Here is a 23,548-nt window from a genome sequence, read left to right as displayed (position 1 = left end):
GTTTTTATTCAATTTAAATTTCTTATTCTGTCTTCTGTTCTCTTTAGTGATTAAAATTGTTTATGACATCTGTTTCAGGCTTTGTTTGGCATTCATTCTCTCCTGTATTTGCATTGTCCTTAAGTGACCAACTATCCATACACCAGACCTTCTTCAACAGAAATAGCCTTATGCCTTCCTTCTTTAGTTCTGTCTCATAAGGGTATAAACATGGCTCTACATGTATTCTTTCATAGCTGGTAATCCGGATTACAAATTATATTAGAAGACAAGAGGATACATGAGCAAGAAACAACTAGGATTACAAAAGGAAAAAGTATAGCCTATTTAAAAATAAAAATAATAGCAAAAAACAAAACTCAGACCAGCAAATGTTTATTTCTTGATCTGACTTAATGAAATTCTAGGGTGGCAGTAGTTCCTACCTGACATGGTTGAATCAGGGACCTAATCATAGATCTGTCACTAATATTTGAAACTTCACCTGTTGCCATGTGAAGTTTAAAAAGTCATCATGTATCAATAAAAGAATACACTCCAGTTTATACTGTGTTAGTGAAAGCAAGATATATGTCCATGCCTCAGGGCAAGGGGACTCAGAAGTTCCATTCAATATTTGTGTAGAATATTAGCAAAGAGCCCTAATAACTATAAGATTGCAAACCAGAAAAATATAGTTCCTGAAATGTATTTTACAAATATTTATATTTACCTCTTCAAATAAAAACCTTGCCCATGGTAATTATACACTAAATGATTTTGCAATGAACAAATAAATGAGTCCATATATCCTATCATAAAAAAAATCCAAATGTGTTTTATGTTCACTAATGCAATGTATACTGTTAATAGTATTGCAAGTTTTAGAAGGGCTTACTTACCTGAGATGTTTATATACACATTTATTTTGTTTTTTAAATTAAAAAAAATTCTTCCATTTTAACCTTAGGGATTATTAAGGTTTTCTCTGAAGTCTTTTAATGTGCAACACAATATAAGGCATGCTTGGAAATTTGCCAATGTTTGCCAATGAGGTCCTCCTTTGAAATTACTCTAGTTTTAAATTACTTAACTTGTTATAGGAGAACACTCACATTCAAAACTGTTAATCATGTACACCATGGTAATATCATGCATTAATGATTTTTCTCCATGGAATATTAGGTGTCATGTTATCACACCATGATCATTACTTTGAGTGCATGTTTTAATTTTCTCCTCCTCTTACCAACATAACCTTCTTCTTGTAACATAACTGCTGTGCTCCTGTTTCCATTTCTTGAATAAGTTATTGTTATTGAACTTCTAGTATAACTTCATTACAGTGGTTTTAACACTCACACTTGACCTGATTGATTGAGTCATGAGTGAGTAGAAACATATTGAAAGTAAGATAAGAGGATTTTGCAAAACTATTAAGCCTTGATGAGAAGAAATTATTTTGCTGTGTTTTAAGTAGCTTCTTGATTTAGGAATCCTGAGTATTTTTAAGGTATTAGCAGAAATTCAGAAAAGCAATGAAAATACCACAATTTAAAACTTCTTCTAAAGAATTACATTAGCGAAGATTCCAGGCATGGTTCTGCCCTGACACCAAAGGATCAGGTACATCCACCCAAGCCAAAAGGTCCACCCAGATAAGAGCTATACAGGCACACAAGCTTCAGCCAGAGGCCCACCCACAGCATCAGTAAGTGTGTGCAGATTCCAAGGAGCAGTGTTGTGGTACAGAGCAGTGCAGGTGCAGGCAGATCCAAGCCAGGGCCCCACCCCAACCACAGAGGGTTAGGCAAAGCCCTCCCACCCCAGAAAAGAGCTGCACAAGCACACAAGCTTCAGCTAGAGGACCACCCCATCGTGTTGGCCACAGTCAAAGGTCCACCTAGAAAAGATCTACACAGGCACACAAGCAACAGCCAGCAGCTTGCCCCATACCATAGATAAGTGTGCAGAGACCCTAGCCAGAAGCCTGCTCAGGCAACAGAAAATTGATGCACAGACCCAAGACAAAGGCCCTCCCAGAAAACAGGTACATAGGGGCCCCAGCAAGAGACACAGCCATATACCATCCCCAGGGTGAGCAGTCCCTAGCCAGAAGCCCGTCAGACAACAAGTGAGCTCAGGGATCCAGAATACCATCATGTTGAACCCAGGAATCAGTGCATTGGTGAGCAGCAGAGAAAAGGCCCTTTGGTGACTTGTTGAGAATTGAAAACCATGGGGTGAGCAAAAAGTTGCCTCAACAAAGGCAAAGCAGGCTGCATCAGCTGAAATGAGAAGACATGTAAACAAGTCCCCAAACCAGACTTCCAGATCACCTAAGGCAACTCCAAAGGGAAATGAGGTGGAAAAATCTGCTACTCAAACACCTGGACTTCCTGGACTGGCAATGAAAGAAGATCTGAGAAAAACGAAATAAGAAAAAAATTTCTTAGATAACAGCAGAGATTGTGCCAATAGTGCATGGCATAATTAATAAATCCAGGGAGGAAATAGATAAAAAAAATAGAGGCACTAAGGAACATGATGGAATCCAAACATAGGAAACAAATGACATCCATAAAACAGATGCAAACAGATTTGGAGATTAAAACTCTGTTGAAAGTTTGCACAGCAGAATGAGCCAATGAAAAGATAGAATTTCAGATATGGAAGATAGGATTGCAATTAGTGACCAGGAAAAGAAAAATTTCTTAAAAATAGTAGGGGACAGCTCAGAGTCAGGCTGAGTTTTAGCTCAGTGGTTCTTCTGCCTACCCAGACACGAATTCAACACAGTAACAAAAACAATAACAACGAACAAAAAAACATAGTAAGGGACCATGAGAAATCAATTCAGCAGTCGTTAAACAATGCAAAGAAGAATAACATAAGACTGATTAGAGTCAATGAAGAAACAGGAGAGGGTGCAGATGACATATAAAAAACTATTCACAGAAAGAATGGCAGAAAACTTCCAAAGTAGGGAGAAAATTTTGACATCTAGATAAGTAAAGAATATAGGACTCTAATCAGCTGTGATAAAAAGAATCCACACATAGGCATGTAAGAGATAAGATTGCAAAAAATCAACAGAAGAACAAAATACTACACTCAACTAGAGAAAAGAAATAAATCACACACAAAGGAAAGCCTATCAGAATCACAGCAGACTTTGCAACACAAACACTCAATTCAAGAAGAGCTTGGTGTGATGTATTTCAAGCCCTAAAGGAAAACAGCTTCCAACCCAGAGTGCAGTACCTTGCAAAGCTATCTTTCAAAACTGATGGAGAAATAAGATACTTTGATGAGAAAGAGCACCTTAGGAACTTCATGAATACAAAACCAGCACATGAAAACATTTTAAACAATATCATAGGAAAAGACAAGGAGGATCTCAACCTAAGGAAGCCCAGCAGAATGAATCTGTCAGGTACAATAAGAAATTAAATGCAAAGGGGGAGAAACCAACAAAAAGAAAAAAGTCATAATAAGGATAAGTCAATACATATCAGTTATAACCATCAATGGTAATGGTCTCAATTCACCAATCGAAAGAAATAGACTGGCAAAATGAGGCAAGAGGCAAGATCCAATGATATGCTGCATACAAAAAACACACTTAATTCAAAAAGAAACTCAGAGACTGAAAGTTAAAGGATGGAAAGCAATCCATGTGACAGGAACCTGAAAAAAGAAAGTAGGACTAGCTATCTTCTTTGCAGATCAATTGTATTTCAAACCAACACTGATTAAGAGACAAAGAAGCCCGGCATAGTGGTGCATGCCTGTAATCCCACCACTTGGGAAGCTGAAGCAGGAGGATCACTGTGAGTTTGAGACCAGCCTGGGCTGCACAGTGAATTCCAGGAGAGTCTCAACTACATAGTGAGACCCTGTCTCAAAAAACCAAAAATAAATAAATAAATAAATAAATAAGAAACAAAAAAGAACACTACTTCCTTGTAAAGGGAACAATCCAAGAGAAGAGATGACAATCATTAATATGTATGCACTAAATGCTATTATGCCCAATTATATAAAACAAATATTAAAGGACAGGGAAAAATCAAATAAGCACTAATACAATATTTATACAATAGTACAATATAATAGTAGTAAAGACTAATACAATAGTAGGGGAACTCAATACCCCACTGTCACAAATAAATAGACAAGCTAGGCAAAGAATAAACAAAACACTAGAACTCAATCAAACTCTTGAACAAACAAACTTAACAGATGTTTACAGAGTGTTCCATCCAGGAAAGATGATGCTCTTCACAGTAAAATTCTCACAACTTTTCCCTCTCTGCGAAAGCTACTTCTCATATTTGTATGAAAATTTATATAAAAAACATTCATAGCTAGAGTTTCTGATTATTAGGTATCCCAAAAATGATTTTGGGATGAAGAGATATTCCAACTCTAAACTTTTGAATTTTAAGAGGGATTATGATCATGGTAAAGGCTCACAATTTTTGTAAATCTGGAAACCAGTGAAAACAGATATTAAGGAAGCCAGAAGCTATGTGTGTCTTCTGAGCCAAAAGAGAAAAGAAGACAGAAAGAATGTAGGAAAATCTTAGACTACAGCATTTACTGTGAAATATTGAGAGGATAAATGAGAGTAGAAAGCAGCTACTAGGAATCAGAGGTACTACTGCTATCTCTGTGGATGCTTAAGACCTCAAAAGATGACCACTCTGAATGACTTTATGCCATCAGTCTTGTCACCTGAACTTCTATGGTTGCACAGCTCATAATAGAAGTATTTAACCATATTTTTAGCTTTATTAGCAAGTTGCAAATATTATTTTAGTGATCATATCATTTTGTGCTTTTATCACCTGCATGTGAAAGTTGTATTTGTTACAAATCCTTGCATAACCTTAGAGTTGCATTTTTGTCTAACTTTGTTCTTTCTGAAAAAAAAATATATAAATTATATACATATACATAACTTTCTTTTTCTTTATTTTTTTGTATTGGGGATCGAATTCAGGCCCTTTCAAGTGCAAGGCAGGTGGCATAACCACTGAACCAAATCCCCAGCCCTACATAACTTTCATTTGTGCTTTTCTTATCAATGAGGTTGAGGACTTTTTCATACATTTATTAATCATTTATATATTTTCTTGGATGAAGTTCTAAGTTTGGTCTCTTACCCATTGTTTACTAGCGTGACTTTGTTCCTTATTGACTCATACAGCTTTTTTTTTTAATGTTCATGATATCAGTTCTTTGACAATTATATTTGGTATTGCAAATGTATTTTCTGATTCAACAGATCACTTTTTTATTTTCCAGATTGTGTCTCTTAATAAACTATTATTAATCTAATTTCATTTTGTTGATTTATTTACTTACTGCTTTTTATATAATTTCAGGAAATCATTGCCTGTCTCCCAGTTATAAAAATGTATCATATTTTTTATTTTAGATCTAAAGATACATGAAATAATAAAGGTGCTGATATGATTTTTTTGCTTATTTAAACTATACTGTCCATATCTGACTATTGTGTAGGCATTCATACAACAAATTAAGTGTTCACATATAATTAGATAATATCTGCACAGTATTTCATTCCATTGGTATCTTTCTCTATCCTTGTGTAATTACAATATCACATTTATTCTGCTCAGCTTATAAGAAAACTTGTATTGAGTAATTTAACTTCTGCAGTATTTTTGTCTTCGATTAATTTATCTTGAATTTTTCACAATTTATACATATTTAGGTAGTAGCTTTTCTGTTTTTCTGAAATAAATTTGGATTTTTCTTAGCATTGCATTTAGTTTGCAAACCAGTTTTGGAGCAACCAAATCTTTTTGATAATACTGAATTTTATAATCCAAAAATATTATATTTTCCTTGATTTATTTATTTATCAGTTTTGGAGCAACCAAATCTTTTTGATAATACTGAATTTTATAATCCAAAAATATTATATTTTCCTTGATTTATTTAGCTTTTGCTAATTTTAAATTGTGTTATAATAATGTGTCTGGCACATATTTTAGCAAAGTTGGTCTATTTAATTGTTTTACTTAAAGGTGAATTAGCAGAATTTTTCAGAAGTAATCTGTTTATGAAACAGAAATTATGAGTAAGAACCAGGTGGGCAATAGAGGGGGAAAGGGAGATAAAATGTGGACACAGTTCAAGCAGCTGATAGAACTTGAAGAAGAGGGAGACCAACATGTGAGAAAACTGGAAGGACTTTGGTATGACTAAAAAGTAGCTCAACAGGACTGATTTTACTACTGTACCCTGTTCAGATATATTTACTCAAGTTTTATGAGTACTTGATATGAAAATCATTAATTAACATAATTTTTTTTCAACTTTGAAGTTACTCTGTGGGAGATTTTAGTTCCTGGGGATGTATTTAGCTATCTTCTTATTATAAAACTCCTGAAAATACTGCTGTATTAATGTTTTACTAAGATAAATAGTACCTTTATGTATGCCAGTACATGTAAAATATTTTTGTAAATAACTTACTGAGAGAGAGAGAGAGAGAGAGAGAGAGAGAGAGAGAGAGAGAGACTTGGGGCCTTGTGAGAATAAAAAACTTTCTAATTTATTATCATTGAATGTGTACATAGCCCTTGAAATTGAATTTTAAATTATATGGAATACATTCAGAAGTTTGAACAAGATTACAGTACCTTTATGTATGCCAGTACATGTAAAATATTTTTGCAAATAACTTACTGAGAGAGAGAGAGAGAGAGAGAGAGAGAGAGAAACTTGGGGCCTTGTGAGAAAAAAAAACTTTCTAATTTATTATCATTGAATGCGTACATAGCCCTTGAAATTGAATTTTAAATTATATGGAATACATTCAGAAGTTTGAACAAGATTGACCAATTGAATTAATTGCAATGGAGACAATGCTATCTCACCAGGCAGATGTGGCTTAAGACACAAAACACTCATTTATTTTTATATAATTATGATAGCTCTCTGAAAAATGAGAACAATGGGTGAAGACCTAGTGATAGAGTGAGACAGGTAAGAATAATGTTCTGAAGAATTTGACATTTTGGAAGTTTAGGGAAAAACACTTGCTTTGGCTTTCAGTGTAAGCGCATCAAATTGCAGGAATCAAAAATCACAAAAATGAGTAGGGGTCATCTATAACAGATCTGGGGCATTACTTGATTAAAAAAATAAAATATAGGGGACAAGTTTCAGATTTTTTTTTCTCTTCTCATTGAGTTTATTGGTACATTTTAGGTATATAATACAGCTACATTCAGCATTGGGATCTTGTACCTTTACATGACAGGTCTTGGTTCTCATTTTGTTCCCCATACCCCTGCCCTCCCTTCACAGCTACTTTAGATCGAAAACATTTTTAAATGTCCATAAATTATTTTAAAATATTTTCTACCTAATTCAGAACAAAATATGGCAAAGAAACAGAACTGAGGATCAGTGGAACAGACTGGAAGACACAAAAACAACTGTACTCAAATGTACTCAGCTACCTCATCTTTGACAAAAGAGTGACTGGAGGAGAGATAGCCTCTTTAATAAATGGTGTTAGAAAAACTGGATCTCAACCTGCCAAAGATTAAAAGATTAAAACTAGAGCCTTATCTTTCACCATGCACTAAATGAAAATCCAAGTGGATTAAAGATCTAAATATTAAAACAGAAACACTAAACTTGCTGGAAGATAAGTTAGGCAGAACTCTTTAAGACATTGGCATAGGAAACGACTTTATGAACAAATCCTCCATAGCACAGTAACTAGCAGAAAGAATCAACAACTGGGATCTCATCTTATTAGAAGTCTTCTGAACTGGAAAAGAAACCATCAACAGAACTAAGAGACAACCTACAATGTGGGAAAAAATTTTACCAGCTGCTCCTCAGACAAAGAACTATTATCTAGAAAACATAAAGAACTCAAAACAATCAGCCCCCCCCATATAAAGACATGATTCAAAAATGGGCATCTGAAATGAACAGACATTTCTCAGGCAAAGAAGTAAAAGCAGCAAGTAAATATATGAAAAAATGTTCCACATCACTGGTCATTCGAGAGATGCAGATGAAAACAACACTGAGATTCCACCTCACTCCACAAAGAATGGCTGTTTTCAATAAATCACACAATAACAAATATTGGTGAGGTTGTGGGGAGAAAGGAACCCTTCTCCATTGTTGGTGGGAGTTCAGACTGGTTCAACAACTATGGAAATCATTATGGGGATACCTCAAAGAGCTAGGACTAGAGGTTCCATTTGACCCAGCCATCCCTCTGGTGGGTATCTTTCCAATAGAATTAAAAGTGTCATATCACAGTTATACATGTGCACCTATGTTTACAGCAGCACAGTTTGTATAGCTAAAGCTTGGAAATGGCCCATTTGCCCATCAGTTGGAAACTGGATGAAGAAGATGTGGTTTTTCTATAAAATGGAATACTACACAGTCATAAAGAATGATAAATTAGATTCATTCATAGGAAAATGGATACATATTGAGGATACACTCCTAAGTGAAATAAATAAGTCACACATATGTAAATACCAAATAGTTTCTCTGGTGTGAAAAGCTATAATAGTACATAAGATCCTAATGAGACAATTGACAATGTGAAATAGGAAGAAAAGGGCTAAAGGTGTAGGGAAAGTGTGAAGGGTAGGGTAAAGATAGTAAGAGAAAAGAAAAATTATGAAAAAATGGAAATAAAGTGTTTGTAAATGGGGAGGGTAGGAGTGTGTGAAGGGAGGGCAGGGACAAGGGGAGAAATGAGAACCAAGACCTGTCATGTAAAGGTACAAGATCTCAATGATGAATGTAACTGTACTGTAAACCTAAAATGTACCAATAAACTCAATTAAAAAAAGAACAAAGTAAAAATGCTGGTGGCATATTATTTATAGAAGTTTATTGCTGCTAATAGGAATGGCATATTATTTTTGATAAACTGATAAACACTATTGTGACTATGACTTATTATAGAGTCACTGGTTCGAATTCACACATCAAGAGTCATTGCAGGGATTATGGTTGTTTCAGATCACAAGAACTGCTGTAGCAACTGACATTCTTTTCTCATCAACTACAATATGCAGGTGGCATTATTGTTTGATAAAATGATCCCAATTTGGCCTAAACTGACTAGGGTATCTGTGCCAGCTGTGATACAAATTAACCGGCCTTAAAGAAAGCTGCATAGATTCTTCTGACTCTTTTCAACTGTGAAATGAAAAAGTGCCTTTTCAACTTATGAACATATCATTTTAAGACTTGATTAAAAATTACACTCATTTGGAATTATGATATCAGCACCTTAAGACTCACCACAGAGCCACTGCCTTGCTGCGAATGATTTGTCACCTGTGCTGCCTGACAAGATTTCGTCTAAGATTGATGAAGCCCTCTGGTTTCAAAATCTATCCCCTCTCATTGTCAAAGTGGGTGTTCCCAGCCTTTTACCATTTGTGCCTCCTCTTTTCTAATACAAAAGGTTCCAAGTGGACATCCCTTTAAGAACATTCTCCCATGCCTAGGCAGGTCAATCACATTGATCATAGACAAGACTCCAGTCCATCCTGAGGCTGAATCCCTTACCCAGAATGCAACGGGACTGTCTTCATTTTGTCTTTACTTTTATTTTTCAATAACAGACATGTGCTGATTCAGTGCTACCCTTATTTTATGTTTACTCCCTTCACATTCTGTAGATTTATTTTCCTGTCAGAGAAAATTCACTACCCTGGAAATTGACTTCATCATTAAAAAATAAACACTAAAATTAATACTTGCAGAGTCAATGAAATTTTTAATCTACTTTAGAATGTAACCAATCATATTCTTTATAATGCCAGAGCTATTTTATGTAAATGCAACTTCAGCTCTTAGTCTGCTATAATCAGAAAAGATTTGCAGCTATTCGGATTCCAACTTATGAACCTAGTGCTTCTCAACCATTTTCTAATCTCTAACATACTAGGAACAGTATGTAGAGTACCACGAGTTCCCTGGGAAATCCTATTTAAAAGACCTGTTGAACCTGAGAAGGTCACCAGAAAATAAAACACTGAGAGATTAAAGATTTTAAAATATTAATATTAAGAAAAAACACAGAAAGAAATTTCCCAGCATTCTCAATAGAGGATAACAGCTGACCTTGATATGTTATTTCCTAGGTATTGCCTCAGGGTCTTTCACAAGATATTCATGAAATGTTTTCATTTCTACATAAAATATACAAATTAATTATTTTACTCATACACCTGAATTTATCAAACATGCTATAAGAGATATTAAAATGATGTCTCTCAGTAAAAATGTATTCAGTTACACATTGAACTAGCCTAACATTAGCCTTAATATAGCTTTTAATAAATTGTGGAAAATGTCTCAGAGGTGTCACAAAGACCAACAAAGGGAAAAGGGCGTTTCGCTTTGTCCAGCTGTAACTTCCTCTTCCTTATGAAATACAGCAATGCTAAGACTAGATATTTTGGTAGTTGCTCCCTAAGGAGGAGAAATCTAAGATTCTAATAGAAAAATAGCTTTCTGCACTACCTTGTCTACTTCTTGTGCTTAAATTTAAAAAATACAGGTTCTCAACCAGGTGTGGCAGCACACGCCTATGATCCCAGCATTCTCACAGGAGGCTGAGGCAGGAGGATGGCAAGTTCAAATCCAGTACAATTTAGCAAGACAGTTTCAAAAATAATTGTTCTAGGCATATAAATCAGTGCAAAGCCCTTGGGAAAATACTCAAGTGTAGAAAAAAAGTACACAAACTATAGAATCCTATCATAGAATAATACATAGCAATATGTACTGCCAATCAATGATTAAGCGATTATGTCATCACAATTCTGAGATCAATCAGGTATAAAAAGCCAAATGTAAGTAGAAAAGGCAGAGGCTTAACACCCAAATAGCTGAAAATCATTGCTGGCATGGGCTTTCGATATCATCTGTCATACTTGAGTTATTATAAAAAATATGCAAACCAAAAACTGGACAACTTTTCACACAGAAATAACAAGAATCCTGGTAACCTGAATTGTAGAAGTCTTCTGGTTCCAGTATCTTGCTGTCAAACTGAAAATCTTCACAGTACATGACCCCTTTAAAATGTACTGCAGTTTTTTTTTTGAGAGTGTCTCTATCTACTCCCCTTCTTTGGAGATGGATAAAGTCATCAGCTCACAGAATTCCAGGCTGCTATCAGACACCAAACAATGATACATCTTTGAACACACCTGCGGACCTATTCACTCAGCAGTTCTCATTTAAATCTTTGGCATCTTTTCTCTTGTTTACAAGCCAGTATTTCACAGATTTTTGATAAAAGTAAAATGTAAAATGATTAAAACTTAACCTGCTGCTTTTTATGTATTATTTATATATAAGAATATGAAATTTGAAAAATGGGTGCACTAAAAGCCTAACTAAATATGCAGTTCTTTGTTCAGCTTTTAAAGCAATATTTACCTTTTGCCAATATTAAATAGAGTAACATGAGCAAAGTTGACGGATGGAGAGAAAATGAAAATTTTGAGAAGAGTCTGTGATCACTTTAAGTTTTTGTTGAAAAAGAAATGTTTGTTTATAATTTCAGTTTGATTTCATTTTTATTAATCCTAAATATAAGTAGTACCTAAACCCTAATATTTAAGCAGTGACTCCATTTAATATACCCTCTTTTTTTTTGAAGCCAAGATGAGAAAAGTTAGAGAAAGGTGGTTCTATTTCTTCAACTTTGGCTCAATATGTATTATACCTTTTTTCCTGGATGAGTAAATTTAAAGTTAGGAAAATGGACAAAATTTCTTAATTTAATCCAGTGAATGAGTATTGTGAAAAAAAATGTAGCATCTGTTTTTGCTCACATCTCACATCATGACAGTAAATATTTTTACATTTGTATAGCTTTAAAAAAAACCTGGAAAAGTACTACTGGATTCATTTTGATAGGAAAGACAGAATTTGTAGATAAAAATCTTAGAAAATTAAAATTCTTTTAACATGCAATCAATTGATCTGTACTGCTAAGTGCTGTTTTAGACTAAGCAAATAATTGACAGCTATGCAAATCCATTTTTACCAGAAAGTTCACAGATAAAGGTTTATATTGAGAACTAGTGAGTAACAGAAACTATTGTATTTTATAGGTTCCCATTTATTGACAGGTGGTTGGAGAAGATAATACAACAGATTGGATTAGAATATCTAAAGAATTATATTTACATAAATATTTAACTGTAAAAATATTTGTTGAATAGTTTTAATCAAAATGACTTCATTGATTTATCATTATACAAGATTTAGTGTATTTTATCAATAGGAATATGTCTATTGTGTTACATTGCTCCCTTCTTAGAATAGGATATTAGGAATTCCCACATCTGAAACCAAAAGACAGACTGCAAGAGAAAGCGACTAGCTGGAAATTCTCAAATTTTGAAAACATAAAAGGAAATTCAGAATTTCTATTACATTTAAAAAAATCAGGTCCACTACTCCCCCAAAATGAAAAAAAATGCAAATAGAAAAAATTATAGTAAGTAAATATACATGCATAAAAATATCTATTAACTAAGACATATTTATGCATTTTATTAATGTATTTCCAACTACTGATTGCTTCGTATATTTAGTTATAGTGCCTTACCCAGAGTAACTATAACAAAAATTTTCTACAAAATCCTTACCTTTATGGAAATTGTAGCCTAATGAGACCGACAGATATAAAATAAAGAATATCAAAATTGAATGATGATAAAATGTAATATGTGTGTTGACAGAAAATCATGAACCTTTATGGTGAATTTTAAGAGGCAGACTGGAGAATAAATAGGTTTCTTAAATAATCAAGGGAAGTTACTTTCGAAAACCTCAGGGGTGTATATGTGTGTGTGTGTGTGTGTGTGTGTGTGTGTGTGTGTGTGTGTATTTCAGGGAGGAGGATAAATCAAAACATTTCTTTCAAAGATTATTATATTGCATATCAAATCCTGAAGTGAAATTTGATCAGTTGAAATAATTAAACTAGTACAAAAGGCAACAAAACAGTGAATTTAAAATATTGTCAACAAAGGACAAATGGCCAATAAACTTAGGCCATTATGCAGATACCATATTGCAAAAAACATTACAGGGATTATTAAATATGCTATCCTTGTTGTGATAAGAAGCCATACAATTTTTATGTAAGAATGACCTCATTTATAATTTAATTATACTAGCATATAGACAGAACTCACTGATTTATGAAGAAATTATTTAGTGACTTATTCAAACCATTAATTTTATAATAAACTGTACTTCTACCTGAATAAGTACTTCTTTCTATGGTGAAGTGTGCTTGCTATACCCCAGGAAACAAGGTTTCAGTAGTAATCCTGGTCTCACTCACTCTGCTTTAGTCCAGAACACTTACTTTCTGGCTTTCAAGTACAAATTGCATCTGTGAACTGCACTGTTATTGTGCTCAGTGTAAAGTGTGTCACACCCTGAAGATACTTCTGCAGAAAAGCAGGTTTTTAGTACATATTCTATGAAAGCAGCCTTTTCCAAAAGCCATTTTGTGGCAATCATCAGTCACAAAAGACTATTTGGTGGTCATTTCTTCATTTTTCTTTTATTGTCTTGTATTTCAGGAGACCAGTAAGTGTCCATTTCAGAATATATGGGGAACCCTATCTACATGTAAGAAATATTTTTAAAGATTTTTTCTAACAAGTTAGAGAACACAATTCCTATGACTAATTTTGTCAGCTAATTTCATCAGTGGAAAAAAGTTTCATTATTTACAAAAATTAATACTCAAAATAACTGTTTCCATTTTCTTCTAGGTTCACAAGAAACTGATTTATTAAACATAGTGTGCAAGTATTTGCTGCTGAGGAGTTTTGTCAGCCTGCTTTACACTAGCTTCATTTGGGGATCTAGTAGGCTCCTGTCATTTGTCCTTATCATTTTCAAGTTCCATCTGAGTTGTTTTGCTAAAACAGCTTTCTCAGCTACTTTGAATTTCAATGATGTCTATTTTCTTTATATAAAGACCACATCCACAATTTTCTCATGATAATCTCTTCTTTGTCTTTGGTTGCTTTTGAAGTGGCTGAGAGGCATTAAATTTAACAATCTCAGATGCCTTACTGTTGATTGAACAGATTTGTAAAACACCCACATAATCGCTTGAAAGTGCTCTTTTTGCATTTGGATGCTATGATTTTCTGATCTTTTTGAGGTTCTAGCAAAAGGTTGCATAGGTATATATTTTTCTCTATGCCATGTTTTTAAAAGCAATTTCTACATTTTAAAAGCTTTTGCCATGGGGAAAGGGTAAAAATTTTCAAAACCATTAAGTCCTTGGACCTTTTTGTTCAGTAGTTCTTTCTTCCTTTATCTCTCTTTCATTTGGTTTATAAGCAGCAAGAAGCAATCAGGATGGCATTTTCAAAACTTTGGAAATAACAAGTGATGGAGGAAGGGGGAAAGACGGAAGAAGACATAGAAGGATATAATGCATGTTCCAACTCCCCACGATGAATCTAATCATTGTATACTATAACCATGTGCTAATTAAAATAAATTAAAACAAACAAACAAAAATACCCTAAAATATCTCACACACACACACACAAAACACTTTAGGACAAAATTTTGCTAACCATTCTACCACTACTTAAGAAGAACTTTCCTTCCTCCATTTTCCAAAAATATGTTCCATTCTCTGTTCTGTGTTCTAACCATTAATATCCACCAAGTTCGTGTTTGAACAGCAGTCTGTTCAAGATAATTTGTTTGCTTTTCCTGTGTCATATTCATCAAAATTAGCCTGTAGCCAATTCATAGACTTTCTTGATGGAGGCTTAGTCACTTTCTCATCTTTGAAACATAATACTCAACACCCACAATCTGAGGGAGAGAATTTTTATATTTTTATTGGTATATATTTGTGATATATGATTGCATTCATCATGGGGAGTGGTGCATTTACATAACTCATCTTAATTACTTTTACTTTCCCTAAACAATGTTTTCTTTTTTTTTCCTTGTGTTGGCCTTCTTTTTGAGTATCTTTGTCAATTGTGACTTATTTATTTCAATTTTTAAAATTAGTTTTTAAAATGTATTTCTTTTAAAATTTTATTATTTTTAACGTTTACATCTTTGCAGTACATAAAGCTTACATTCCTCATTGGGCGTTGGTACATCTACGTAATATGTATACACCATAGTTATTTTTTCATTCACTTCCCCACTCTCTCCTCCCACCTTTCTTCATCTCCTTTCCTTTTGCAAAGGTTCTATCTCCTTATTAATCTGTATTTTGTTTTTCTCTGTATTTATACTTTGGGGTTCTCATATAATGTTTGGGGTTCTTATGCAATGTTTTAAGCTTGCATGTCTAATTTATTTAACTTAGACGTCTGTTCTCAAGGTACATCCATTTCTCTACAGATGACTCAAATTTATCCTTTTTAATGGAAGAGTAGTACTCCATTTTATATACAACTGCATTTTCTTTATCCACACATCTGTTGATATATACATAGATTGCTTCCAAGATTTAGCTATTATGAGTTGTATTGCGATAAATATTGACATGCCTGTATGACCATAATTTGGTGCAATCAACACTTTTGGGAAGATATTTGGCTCATATCAGTCTGTAATTGACTAGGTTTAAAGAATGATGGCAAGGTAGAAAAGAATAACTGGAGAGAGACACTCATGGCATGACAGAGAGTGCCATGAGAAGAGCCAGGGACGGAAATAAACCCTTTCAGGGCACATGTTCAGGCCACCTTTTCTGACCACATCTAATAAGCCTCTATAATATAATCACTTTCCAAAAGGCCTACATCTGAGCACATGATGGTCTTAAGGAACATCTGAATATAAAACATAACATTCTGCTCTTTATATTCCAAAGATTCATGTACATCTATTTATGAAAAATGCATTAGTCTATCTCCAACAGGTGTCAAGACTTATCATTATTAAAAAGTCCAAGTCCAAAGTTTCCTCTGAGACTTAAGGGACTCTTTCAGCTGCGAACACTTATAACAAGCAAAAATAAAGTTAAATAGTGCCAACATACAATGACACAGAGTAAACATTCACATTCCGGAAGGGAGGAATAGGGGAATAGAAACTAGTGAGACCAAAAGCAAGACTGAAACAGCAGGGCAAACATTACATCCTGTAGTTCCATGTCCAGCACTAAAGGCAAGTCCTGGCAGCAAAAGGTGATCTCCAGAGACTTTGGGTGGCTGTGCCCCTACAGCATTGTTGATGACCATAGCTCTCATGGCCTCTTAGTTTGGCTTTGGTTGCTCCTTGCAGTTTTCCACAGAGATTTCAGGTTCTTTGCTTCTACAAAGTTCTAAGGTCTCCACAACAAATCAGTTTAACTCATAGTTTCATGCACTGCCATCTCAAGAGAGACTGCCTGGTCTCCTTAGCCTTTTTCTGAAGTCTGGGTGGAAGCCTCTATGACTCTGTAACTCTTGGAATCTGCATCCCACAAAGCTACCACCACATGGATGGCATCAAGGTCTGCAGTAATCTGGAGGAGGAATCAAGACACCTTAAATTATGGTTGTGTTGGCCTCTATGTGCCTGATTGGCTAAGCAGTGTGTAACTGAGTGCTGGAGAATCAATTCTCTAGGTAGCCCTTGTGCAGCGCCTGAGACTTCTCACAACTAAATCCTTTATTTGTGCACTCAAGATCCCATGAAGGGTGAGATCTTTTGGATTCCTCACACGGTCTTAAGGAATTTTTCCTAATGCTTTGATCCAAGGTATGAGGATTCTTTGTATTGAAAATCTTTTAGGTACCTCAGCTCTCCTGTCCTCCATCTTTGCCAGCATTTTCTTTCTTGCAAAACTGAAAACTTTTGAAATGCACTTTTTGCTCTTGATTTGAAGTATAAACCTAACAGCTCCCAATAATTTCCATACCATAGCCCTAATGTGGACTGCTTTGAAATTTTCTCTCCCAGATTAATTAGTCCACTGCTGTCAATCTCAGTCTCTCAGAAAGTTTCAAATATGAGCAAAATACAGGCAAGTTTTCTGCCATAGCATAACACACCTGGCCTGGAGTCTGACTACTAATGAAGTTCTCAACTGAAATAACCTGATCTTAGTCTCTACCAGTTGTGTTAGTCGGTATTTCAGTCTTCTGAACTCTGGCCAGAATCACCCATCAAGCTCAGTTTACAGAATTCTAGGGCTTCTCCAGTCAGCATCACCAAACCTGTGTAACTCCCCCTATGAGCCATTTCCAAAGCCTTCTGAATATCAGATCAGGCAGTGTCACAGAAACAACCCTACTCTCAGTACCAAAATCTGTCTTTGTCACTTTCTCATCACTGAGACACAATATCCAACATTAACAACTTACAAAAGTAGAGATTTATTATGGTTCAAATTTCAGTCCACATTTGACTGAATTCAGGTCAGCATGGCAGAGGGGCATAATGGAAGAGAGACGCTCATGGGATGTAAGAAAGCAGAGAAGAAGAAAGGAAGACCTTGTGATAAGCCCCCATAATTCAATCACTTTTCAAGTACCCTACCTATGAGCATATGAGGCTCTTGGGAGATATTTACATATAAACCACAGCACAAACTTTTGTGGTTGTTGGCTGACTTCTGGTCCTTCCAAGTGTAAGTCAAAGCCTTTTGCTCCCAAGGTCAACCTTCAGTTATTTGTCATATAGGCCTTTTGCATCATTGTTGCATCAAGTCAATTAGGAAGTTAAGAGGGTGAAGCAAGAAAATGGAGACTTACAGAGTATCTCCCCAAACTTGCCATAGATTGTTTATGGAGTAGGAGGATATCTCCAGTCATCCACACTAAAAACCTACTGGTTTCACAAAGGTAAAAAAAAGTAGGTGGTGGAGACCATGTAGCGCATCTTAAATTCTGTTCATCAAACACATGTAGGAAGGCAGTATTAATATTGTTTTTAAGTACAAGAAAAACAAAGAAATAAAACATGCAAATAATTATAAGTAGAGTGAGCATTCAGATCCCATGGGAGTCACACATTCACTCCATTGTTATCCCCAGTCTCTTGAAGAATTTAACCACACTGAACACTAAGTCTCACCAATGTCAAATGATGAGTATTAGCTGCTGTCTATGTTTATGGTGAAGAATAAATGAGATTCATTTTGGTCTTGGAAAGGATAGGACTCATTAAAGGCAAAGAATTATTATAATTGTCATAATTATAAAAGTTCCTTTATTTCTGTTTTGAGAGATCTACATTTTAGTGAAGTTGACACAGCAAAGTTCACGTTTTACCTATCTTACAGCAAAAATCAACATCGAGTTTGTCATTTCTGTATTATCTTGTTTCCTTGAAGGTTCTGACACCTTTTAACTGTATGTAAGAGTAAAGTGGAGGCTACATAGTGAGTTCAAAACCATCCTGAGTGAGCATGACTCTGCCTCAAACAAACACCCCAAAACAATATTCAGTATGTACACTTCAAAAACTACTTTGTTGATGGCAAGAGATTAAAAAAACATAAATCATAGTATCTGTCTCCAAGAGACTCAAGTAGAGAAAAAAACGAATGCCTAAAAATAATGTTAATACAAAATTGATGAGAATAATGTCATAAAAATGCTACAGTTGAAATATCAATGGAGTTCAGAGAGAGAGAGAGGTGAGACTACTTCTGGCTAGAGAATTTCACTAAAAACATACTAATCTACACAAGAATGAATTGCCGAATTATTGAATGCAATAATGAAGTAGGAAATTGTGCATTTTGGAAAACAGTCCAGATCCAAATGATAATAGACTGTAGAGGGAGGCCAATAATTCACTGAATTTGACTACATCTTAAATAATGATAATAAGAATTGGAAAATACAAGAAGTATGGGAATATATTTTAAACAACTTTAATTTCCAGGTTAATGTGTCCAGAGCCTAAAGCATAGAACAATAGCATTCATTTGAGCTTTTGCTGTTGTTAATTTTCTTTTATTTTTCCCCCTCATTGAGTTTATTGGTACATTTTAGGTATACAGTACAGTTACATTCATTATTAGGATCTTGTACCTTTACATGACAGGTCTTGGTTCTCATTTTTTCCCCTGGTCCCTGCCCTCCCTTCACTCCCTACCTCCCTCCCCATTTACAAACATTTTATTTCCATTTTTTCATTTTCTCCTATTTTTTCCCTTATTACCTTTCCCCTACCCTTCCCACTTTACCTACACCTTTAGCCCTTTTCTTCCTATTTCACACTGTCAAATATCTCATTCGTAGGAAAATGGATACATATGGATGATATAGTCCTAAGTGAAATAAATAAGTCACACATGTGTAAATAGCAAATACTTTCTCTGGTGTGAATAAACTGTAATAATACATAAGATCCTAATGTTGTTGATTTTCTTTTCAACACATCCAGTGGAATTAATTTTTGAATTAAGGAAGATAAATCTGGTGAAGTTCAGAATTAATTAAAGGAGACAACAGGTGATAGAAAACATGAACAATAAGAGCAAAAATATATTAATAGGTTGTATCAGAATAAGAATACCTAAAAAATTAGAGGACCTGAAGTTAGCAAAGAGCATCAAGAACAACATGATAAGAAGTGATTTTAGCAATCTCAAAAAGGTTCAATAAAGATGGTAAAGAAAAGGAAATAATTTAGGGAATGATGAAAATAAAAATAAAAATAATTCTGGCCTATCCAAAGCTCAACCCATGGTCCCATTCTAAGACCGTGGAGCCAGGATAATCTGTACAAGAGTACTCTACAGCCAGGACTTAAATGCAGGACTCTCTACAGAAGAGCTTCAAATGATTCATAATGCAAGAGAAATTCAAAAGGACCACTCAGCCCATTTGCCCATCAGTTGGAAATTGGATAAAGAAGATGTGGTTTTTCTATAAAATGGAATATTACTCAGCCATAAAGAACGAGAAAATAGATTCATTCATAGGAAAATGGATACATATTGAAGATATACTCCTAAGTGAAATAAACAAGTCACACATGTGTAAATACCGAATAGTTTCTCTGGTGTGAATAATCTGCAATAATACATAAGATCCTAATAAGATTACTCACATTTAGAAATGGGAAGAAAGGAGCTAAAGGTGTAGGGAAGGTGGGATGGGTAGGGGAAGGGTAATAAGGGAAAAGAAAAAAATGTGAGATAATGAAAAGATGGAAATAAAGTGTTTGTAGATGGGGAGGGGAGGAGGGGGTGATGGGAGGGCAGAGGTAAGGGGAAAAAATTAGAATCAAGACTTGTCATGTAGAGGTACAAAATCCCAACAATGAATGTAACTGTACTGTATCCCTAAAATGTACCAATAAACTCAATTAAAGCTGAAATAAAAAAGGACCACTCATGTTCTGTGGGACTCCAACTGTTTTTGCCTCATTAAGTGCAGTGGAAAGTCATTAAGTCTAGATGATGCCTTCCACCTAGATGAGATGTCACCACTGCTTAGTGATATAGGCTCTTTATAAACCCTTGAGTCCATAATGTTGTAACCCAGGTCTGTAAGACATGTCCTGTCTGTGCAAACTTCTGTGACTAGGAGGTGGCTAATTACCTGATCTGAAATAGTGACATTTGGGTGATAAACTCTGCAGAGTTTCAAATAGCTTCCAGATTGATGGCAATATGCCTTCTGAGTTAGATGTAGACAGACAACAGAGACCTTCCCTTTCTATAAGGGATTATAAGGCTATATTTCTAGAAAGGTCTTATGGAGGTTGTATTATTCATCTGAAAGGTGCAACAAAATATTGAGTGTATGAGACTGAAAAAAAAACTGAAGGTGATGACTATGCAACCAATCATGAATATAAAGGGGATGAAAAGGAAGAAAAGAAGCTTGGAAATCCCCATATTTAAGAAGTGAAAGAATGTAGATAGGACAATAATAAAAAGAAGAAAAAGCTGATATGAGCTAGAAAGCAGAATTTGGAGTGTCCAGAAAGTTCAGAAATTTAAGAAAGATCTAAACACTGATATTTATATTAAAAAAACTACAAAATTGTTCTTTATCCTTTTTGGTTGGTTTCTGTTTTATTTTACAAAAATTATATGTGCATTATTCACTTTCCCAATGTAATAAACATGTTTTTATATTGAAAATATATTCAAGTTATCTTCTTTGAAATAACTTTTTAAACAAAATAAAGTGGGGAAAATGTCTTGTATATGAGAGAAAAACTGTTATATAGTAACTTTGCTAAAAAGGCTTTAGGAATAAAAAACAATTTTAATAAGCCCAAATAATATGAATGAATAAATAATAGAAGATGAATTGCAAATAGTCAATAAATATAAGCAATTTGCAGCTTCATGAGTAAGTTTCAGATTCGTGACACTAAAATAAAACAGCATTGTAGAGACAACTATAATGATGATAATAATAATAATAATAATAACTGTTAGAAGTATCAGGTGCTAGACATTCCTTTAGCAACTTGCCGTAAGATGACATACATGCTATTGACAATTCTAAAATGCTGACAGCTTTTAGGAACACAGAAGAGTGGCAATGTTAAGTATTGAAAGGTAGAGGCAGAAAAATGTGTGGGGTTGTATTAAGAAGAAATAAATTTGTGGTAGTTGAACTACAGCATTTTAAAACATAACACTTTTTAAAAAGCTTCTCACTCAAACCAATATTTTTCTGACTTATTACTAAAATCTCATTCCAACAAACAGAACATGCTAAAGGAAATTATCTCCAAATATTTGGCCAATAAATAGGCTGATATCTTTTGTTTTTAATATCAGTTATAGAAGACTCTGGATTCCATGGCTTTAAGTGAACTTTTCTGCAATCATGAGATTACACATCAATTTTAAACTTGTAGCTGCTGAATTATTTATAAAATAGACTGTGACATGTCACTTTTAAAGAAAAATAGTGCTTATCAAGTGAGATTTCTTTCTCTCACTTAAAAGTAGAAAAATATTAAAGCATCTATAGTAATCTATAAATTTGAGTGCCATTGAAATTTTAATATGTTCTTAGTGAGCAACATATTCTTAACTATTTCAAATTAAAACTTGGATAAAGTCTCCAATGACTAAGGCTATTTGAATTAACAACCAGTTTGAAAATGCTACCAATATAGTTTTCCTTTTAAGTGAATGAGGAAACAAAAAAAAAATCAAATGGGTACATGAAAACAATAGGAATACAGTATACATAATCATGCATCTATCACTATTAGAACACATCAGATTGGAAACTAACATACTACTCTGAAATATGAAAAATTATCAAGGTTTGTAGAGAACTAGTCAAATGTGCAACATTAACACAGCACATTAATTAATTGTAAAATACTAACATAAGGTTTCTGTTTTCCAAATATTTATGAAGGAAATCAAAATTTGTTAATTCATAATAAGAACAGCTAATATTTATAGAATTTCACAATTTCTAGGAAATTTTCTAAGCATCAATACATGTATTTATTAATTTAATTATCTTAACTGTATCTTGATTCCTTGAATGATAAACTAATTCACTATTTTCTTTATTTTGCAAATGCCAGATCTGAGGCTTGGAATATTTAACTTTCTTAAACCTTGTGAGAATTTAAGGGCCTTAGAGGAAGCAAGAAACTATAAGGGCTATTTTTCTGCTATTTGTTCCAAATATTCATTTGTAACTGGTCTGATAAAAGTTCAGCAGGTGATAGATAGAATTTTGATATTCAGCAATTAACAAATATTTAATTTTTCCATATTTAAGAAATGTATAAATGAATTACTTTTTAGACTTTTTCTTTAATTGAGTTTCTTGGCACATTTTAGGTGTATAGTACAGTTACATTCATTATTGAGATCTTGTACCTTTACATGACAGGTCTTGGTTCTCATTTTTTCCCCTTGTTCCTGCCCTCCCTTCAACTCCTCCTCCCCTCTCCATTTACAAACACTTTATTTCCATTTTTTCATTTTCTCCCATTTTATTGTTTTCCCTTATTACTTTTCCCCTACCCTTCCAACTTTCCCTACACCTACTTTTTGGACTTCTTTATGGAACTATCATATACTTTCACAGTGACTTTTCCTAGTGCTCACACCTTTATTTTTCATTTTGATAAACCAGAGTGGTTTCCTAAATATTTCTTGGTTGTAGATGCCTTTAAATATAAATTTACTGTTGTCAATCGCTTTAGCTACATTTCACATGTAAATACAATCTTCCTCTTACATGTGTTGATACAGTTTTAGGTGCCATGCTGATTTAATGATTCCTCAAGGCTAAAAATTTTTTTTTTATTTTCTGAACTGTATCATTCAAGTACTTTAATTCATCAAACTTGCATGTTCTCCATTAAAAACCTATTTTTCTGATTCCCTTCATAGCTAACCTCTCACCTCTCTGATGTGAAAAATAAAGTTGTGAAAGTTCTAAATGTCTTATTTGGTTCTTTTAATTGGTAGTCTTCACTGATCATCAAGAGCTGGCAGTAATGGAAGTATTAAATGATAGGATCATTCCTTTTTATTTTATGGGATTTGAAATATATTTAA

Source organism: Fukomys damarensis, unplaced genomic scaffold (genome assembly GCF_012274545.1).
Source record: "Fukomys damarensis isolate Sample0158 unplaced genomic scaffold, DMR_v1.0_HiC HiC_scaffold_20, whole genome shotgun sequence".
NCBI classification, from domain to species: domain Eukaryota; kingdom Metazoa; phylum Chordata; class Mammalia; order Rodentia; family Bathyergidae; genus Fukomys; species Fukomys damarensis.
This window is presented reverse-complemented; position numbering follows the sequence as displayed.